This window comes from Macrobrachium nipponense, chromosome 15, assembly GCF_015104395.2.
Source record: "Macrobrachium nipponense isolate FS-2020 chromosome 15, ASM1510439v2, whole genome shotgun sequence".
Classification (NCBI taxonomy): Eukaryota; Metazoa; Arthropoda; class Malacostraca; order Decapoda; family Palaemonidae; genus Macrobrachium; species Macrobrachium nipponense.
The window spans coordinates 85,735,780-85,742,918 of NC_087208.1; positions in this window are offsets into that span (position 1 = coordinate 85,735,780).

A 7,139-nucleotide genomic window follows, 5' to 3' on the forward strand; every position below is an offset into this window, starting at 1 on the left:
AATTAGAACCAGAGAAATACTTAAATTTAAAATTGTTAAAGGAATGATGCCCTTTAATTTAGATTACATCACACCTCTTTCAATGAACTTACGCTGAATTCCTAAGTGATTAATAAGTTCTATAAGGGATCACTGTTACCTTTAGAGCAGTCAGTCGTTTGGTATTTGTGATGAAGGTTCAGGTGTCTGGCTGTTGTGAGGTAAGTAGCAACCAGGTACTTGATCAAACTGTGCACTAATTATGAATGGTGTCCTCGACACAGGATTAAAGAGTCTCTTGCTCTAACATATAATATAATATATATATATATATATATATATATAATATATATATATATATATATATAATATATATATTAAGGCAATCCAGGGAGGAGATTAAGATTCCTGGTGTACGTGGATTCAATAACCACCATCAGAAAAGGAATCTGTTGCAGACGGTGTTTATTGGAGGCCACATGCACCGGGAATGTCAATCTCCAGCCTGGATTGTCCTTTGATCCTTTATCCTGATTAACAAACTGAACCCTCCCCCTTCCTGTTTTCGCATATAAAGCTCTGTCAACTTCTTTTGTATTCAGTGCATAGTTAAATCGATATTAAACAATATGTATTGCTTAATTTCAATTTTGTTGTACAAGTGAACAAAATTCTATATATGTATATATATATATATATATATATATATATATATATATATATATATATATATATATGTATATATATATATTATATATATATATATATATAAGACGGTAAAAGGAGGAAGCTGGAGTGGAGTTGGACAGCAATATAAAGAGATCTAAAAAATAAAGAAAATGAAGCACAAGGATCAGAAGGTGGAACTGGAAGAAACCTAAACAGTTGTACTGAGAAGTAACAGTTAGGAGTGTAGGATAACAAGACTGAAGAAAGGAAGCTAAAAAAAATGTGGAGTAAAAGGCTGTGAGTTGGCTGCAGCTAGAGACACAGTTAAAGAGGAGGCGCCATTTGATAATGCCAACAGTGCACCAGGTGAAAGTGAGGCGCTCTGAATGCACTGACTGCCTAAGCGCTTTGTCACAGTATGGCAGATTGGAAAGTCAGATGGAAAGTAAAGCAAAATAAATCTTTTGATGTTTTAGTAGTTTTGAAGGAATATATCACTTTGTTTCTCATAAAAGCTCACCGCTAATTGCCGGGAGTTCTTTTTCAGGCTGGATCTTTCTCAGTAGAAATGTCTTGGACGATTGTAAATTTGTATGGGATTGTAGGATAAATTTCACAATCAATTAACGAAATGGATGTGTTCTAGCATTAAGATGTCACGTCTTTTTCCCAAATATAATCTTTTTTTTTTTATGAAACCGATGAAGCTGAGTATTCCTTATGGGGTTTGTTTGTTTGTATGATATTTTTACGTTGCATGGAACCAGTGGTTATTCAGCAACGGGACCAACGGCTTTGCGTGACTTCCGAACCACGTCAAGAGTGAACTTCTATCACCAGAAATACCACATCTCTGACCAAACAGGAATGCCCGAAAATCGAACTCGCGGCCACCGAAGTGGAAGGCCAAGACCATTACAGGACTACGCCACTGAGGCCCTCCTATAGGGTTTGATCGAACTCATAATAATTTAAAGTAAAAATTATTTGAAAATCACGAAATAATGAATTTTGAAAGTTTATTTTTCGTTGTCGAAATATTCACAGAACCAATTTCAAAGTAAAGACTCCTTTAAAATATTTATGGAAAGTTATTCTCTTTATTTTTGTAATAAAGACCACATAAAAAATTAATAGCCTTCAAACACTATATTGCTTTTATTCTTACATATACTACTGGGTGAATGTGTAATAGAAAATTCAATTGTAACAGAAGCCTCTTAGAAAGTAGGAATGAAGACAGCTGAATAAAAATGAGTCTCCAATAAGGTTGAAGAATTATTTCTTATACATTTTATTAACTAGTCTGTTTTCTTATGCTGGAGAAACATCATTATCAACCTTCGCTAACTGGTTTCATGTTTTCCTTCCAAAAACTGGAACTTAAAAAATAGTTCTAGGTATGTTGATTCCCGGTTTTATTTATTCCGGTTATTTGATTCCCGGTATTTTGATTCACGGTAAGTTGATTCCCAGTATTGTTGATTTCCGGTAATTTGATTCCAACTTATTAACGAAGAAATAATGAGGTTCTTGGTAATTTGTTTTCAGGGCCTATCCCTTGTAAGTTTGTTTTGTAAATTAAAAGGTCTATTGGCTCAATTACCCAAATAGGAGTATATGCATTAATAACAATTCCAATAACATCATTAAAATAAAAAAGGAAACATGTAAAGTCTTTGTACAAAAGCAATATTTATTAAAAAGATATTTTGAAAAATTGGTAGACAAAAAACACTTATAAAATGTATTAAAAACAGGTAGAAATGCTAGTCTTAATAATGTAAAATCCTTGCAACAGCTCCCAGGAAATCGGTTTTTTCTTTGAATCATAGTCGTTCGTTCAAGTCCTTGTACTTTCGTTTCTCTGGAATACCGTGGCCAACGTCAAACTGAACCCTTTCCAAATGGGCAAGGCTCTCTTCTTTTTTCAATGCTAAAACTAACCTCTAGATATTAGGATGAACACCTGAAACAACACTGTACAGCAGTGGTACCCTTCGAAATAGTTACTGCACAGTTCTCTCACGTAAATTCCATATATGCATAGGAAAAAGGGGTGCTATTCGCCTTCGTCGATGACCTCTAGCCCTTTCGCACCCAATATAATATGCTTCAAAATAGGAAACCAGTTCTTGAGGCAAGTCCTCGTCGTCTGCAAACTCGTCAAAACCATCTACCACACTGAATTCGGCATCTCTGTGATATCTTTCTTTAAAACCCAAATTAACAACCTTGCGATAAGTGGAAAAGCATGATGAAATAGATTCATTTAGGAAATGATTACGTACTCAGTTCATATGCTCTTTTTCAAAATCCATCATGTATGCCTGGGGATTTAAATTGAGACATAATTCCAAAACTTTCGCAGAAAGTCGGTTATATGTTTCTTCTTTCTTGTCTGGGAGGAGGGCAAACCTTGGTACACTAAAGTTATGAATCTGAACATGTAAAGTAAATAACTGGAAATATATTTTGGGCAACACGTAAACGTTCCATCCCCAGTTCAATGTGTTGCATGTGTCACATCATAAAGTCCCTGATTTGTTGCAAAAATTAGTAATCTACTTTCATCTGTTTCGCCGCTATCAAATTGTAGGAAAACTTCACCACTGTCCAATACCCCAAATTCGTCTGGTAGTATAAATCCAGTCCTACGTACACCTACGGTCAAAAATGTCGAAATACAGGCTGCTTCTATGGGCAGAGATGTAATGAAAGTTAAATGGGTTAGGGCCGGGTAGATGGCCAGGCGTTTATGAGCTGCGGAGTAGTTAGCTATGTAATTGTGGGTTGCTTTGTTTGTAGGAAGGACAGTGGAGGCACGATAGTTTTGCTAGTAAATGTTATAGAAAAATACTGAAGTTTTACAGTTGAAGTTACTGTTGTTGCAAAGATATTAGAAATTGTTGGGAGTGAGGAAGAGGAAGAGAGAGAGAGAGAAGAAAAAAAAATAAAAATGCTACTAATAATGACTGTAATTTCCGTTTGCTGAATGGAGAGAGAGAGAGAGAAAATAGCTACTAATAACGAATTCAATTTTCGTCTACTAAATGGAGAGAGAGAGAGAGAGAGAGAGAGAGAGACAGACAGACAGACAGACAGACGACATTATTTACGTTGACTGAATGTTTTAATAGAACAGTCGTAATGTACATGTAACCCTACTTTACATAAAACACCGCATTAATAAAAAAAAAATCATACCTCAACAAAGTAGCCATTAGATCTATCATAAAAGCTCCAAATGCAAAGCCCAGCCTGGTTTCTTTTGTTTTAATGAGCATGGATTATCTTTCAGCAATTTGTAATTCCACAGCTGAATACTGCACGGCTAAGCACTGCAGGCATCTTAAATCAAAATCCTTTATATTTACATTGTGAGACTACTTTAGGAACACATTCTAAGGAAAGCTTTGATGCGAAGTCAAGTTCGGTGGCTTATCTTTAGTCAACTCGAGTCACTAAAGCATTTAATATTCTGCTTAATGTATGATTTCACTCTATCACGTATAAGACAACTACTGACAAACGGAATAAGCTATAGCCATTTAATGTTCGTCATTCCTACTTAAATGTTGCATTAGACAGGATGTATCCTACAAAACATAATTATTTCAGTCATTTTGCATTTTGTATAAAATATAAAAACTGAGAAAAGAAGTCTACATAATCAAGAACACTCGACTGCTTACCAAAACGAGTGACTAGAAAAGAAATGGCAGCGGAGGTAAAAAGTTCGACGAAAAAAGGGGAATGTCATTAATTGAATGATTTCTTTCTATATTCAGTCCTAACGAGTTTGGATAATATCAGATTATCTGAAGCTCTACAAAGGCGAGATCCCAAACTTCTGTGAGATTAGAAAAAAATCTTCCGCAGAGGTACTAAAATACTAAAAACTAAAATAAGGTTAGTGGGTCACTCTGTTCGCTCTCAAGAGTCAACTTCATAGTATGGTGGCGTGAATAAATACATTCTAAAGATGACTCGAGTGAAAATCGTGTTTGAGGACAGCGAAGGTGTCACCCACATAACGAATCGCTACTCGTGATAAAAAAAAAAAAAAATATTGTGAGGGGTTGTAGGGATTAGGGCAGCCTCACTTCCTTAGGATGAATTGAGCCAATGCTCATGAATGTAATGTGGACCCTTTAAAGAAGCTAGAACGTAACAGGCGTTATGAACAGACTATGGGAATAGTTGAAGGCACGGAATCAGAAAATGGTTAACTTTGAGGGCCTTGGGCTTCGGAATTACTGAGGGATTAGAAGTAGGACGGAACGGACGAGGAAAGCCGGACTTTGAAAAGTTCTTGAGAACCTTAGTGACACTGACCATACATATTTACAGTAAAAGATACCAGACCGTCAGGATATCACATTCCTCCTTAGTATGAAAAAAAAAATCTTCTTTTAAAGTACCAAGGAGGAACAACCGCTCTCTGCAGACACAAAAGAAGACTGAGTAACAGTATAAGATGTTAGGAATGACTTACAAACACCTGGTGAATTGAAGTATTGCAAGACGACAATCTGATCTGAGCATTATTGAAAGAAACTGAAAACTGAGGATAATAACTGACACAATTCACTCTTATCAACAATGGAATATTAATTGAAACACTACAGTTGCACATGTTCTTCAATATACTTCCCTTAATGCTGCAAAGAAAATCGACGAATTATAAAAAAAAGAGCAAGGCAATTTGTATATTGTAAATTACCAATGAAGGTGGATAAATCCCAACGGCAATGGCAAAGATAATTGGCTGTAGGATATAAAGGTTAAGGTGAAATATCTTATCAGCGTAGACCACTATAAGTAAAGTAAAACCGCTTAAAGAGAATACAACGTATCTGCCCATGATAACTCAAACGACTAAAATGAATTTAACTAATGAATTATATTCCAGTCCTTTTGCCAAGTGGTCTCTGCTTCAGTTAAAATCCCTTGATTAAACACCAATGTATTCATATCCATGCATATCCTCTTCCCTCTCTGCCCGTATCACTGTTTCTGTCTCTTTGCCTGACTGTCTGTATGCCACACTCTCCCTCCTTCACGGAACCCCCCACCCCCTCCCAACCCCCTTTCCCCCTTTGCATTTGCATCCAGGTGATTTCGCTTCTTGATTGATCTCTGGTAAATTTATCCAAGACAAAAGAATAGATCTTTTGGCCTGTGTTGTCATACATGTAAAAGGAATACGCTAACAACTGGAGAAAGAGCAGAATAAGAGTTTTTCTTATTACATTGCTGTGAATAACTGGAAAAGGCCTCAGGTTAAATGGAACCTTATTTCAAGGAACAACTAAGGTACAAGGTATAAATAGGCTAGAGTAAATCTTTACGAAAACTCTTACGCTTAAAAGGCAGGTCAAATACAATAATGAAAAAGTCTTAAAAAAAAAGTTATGTTCATCAACTTTGTATTTTCTTGTTGTAACCAAGAAAATGACTAATTGTCTAGAATAAAATTCAGAGGAAAGGCTATTTTGTTTGTTGAGAGAGAGAGAGAGAGAGAGAGAGAGAGAGAGAGAGAGAGAGAGAGAGAGAGAGAGAGAGAGGAGTAAAATATCCTAAGGCATCGATATTTATAATTGCAGGATCTGAAAGCTACGCTTAACTTCTAAACATTAAATAAATTACAATGCACTACTTTTCAAATATCAGTTATTCTTCTTTGTAAAGAGTGAAAAACCAGCCATGAGTGTGTCTAGGACTTCGACACACTCTTGTATCAGGATCGATTAGTACAAATCATAAATTTAACTCAGGGCAGCGTTTTTGAGGCAATGTGATGCCCGATGGCATTAATCTGGTGGTGCCTCTTCGTCTGTTAATCTTGATACTGAGAAAATCAGAACAATCCAGTTTTTAGCTATTTTTAATCTCAATTGCAAGATTCTTCAACGTTTCATTTTATTTTCTATAAAGATAACAAATCGTTGAAAAGAGTTTGTACTGGATGGTTATATGAAAGGTCACAATTACATCACATATAACTTACTCCGAATTTAATTTCCCTGTATATCATATCGGTAAAACTTTGATTGAGAAGCAATGGAAAAAAATAATATGTCAAATGGAATATCTAAATCTACTTACGAGTATGCTGCATTTAAACCGACCATTTTCTCTTTTGCTCGAAATATATCAGAATTGTGCATAAAAGATTGACAATGTAGTTATTATCCTACTCCTGCTTTTACAAGGAAAGCGTAAAAGATATTAACAAAGGCTAACAGAGAAGTTTCTCCAGCATATCTTTTCAACAAATTATATGAAAAAATAATTGCACCTGATAAGGACACGTTTGTTGTCAACTGACATGAGTCTTTACCTCAAATTGTGTCATTACGAATTATCTGCTACACTCTTCCAACAAAATACGATTTAGAATGAATTTTTAGTGCTGACGTCCTTGCAATAAGAATAAAGAGGACAATTTTCAAAAAAAAATTATGAAAAATTCTTTTATTCTGAAA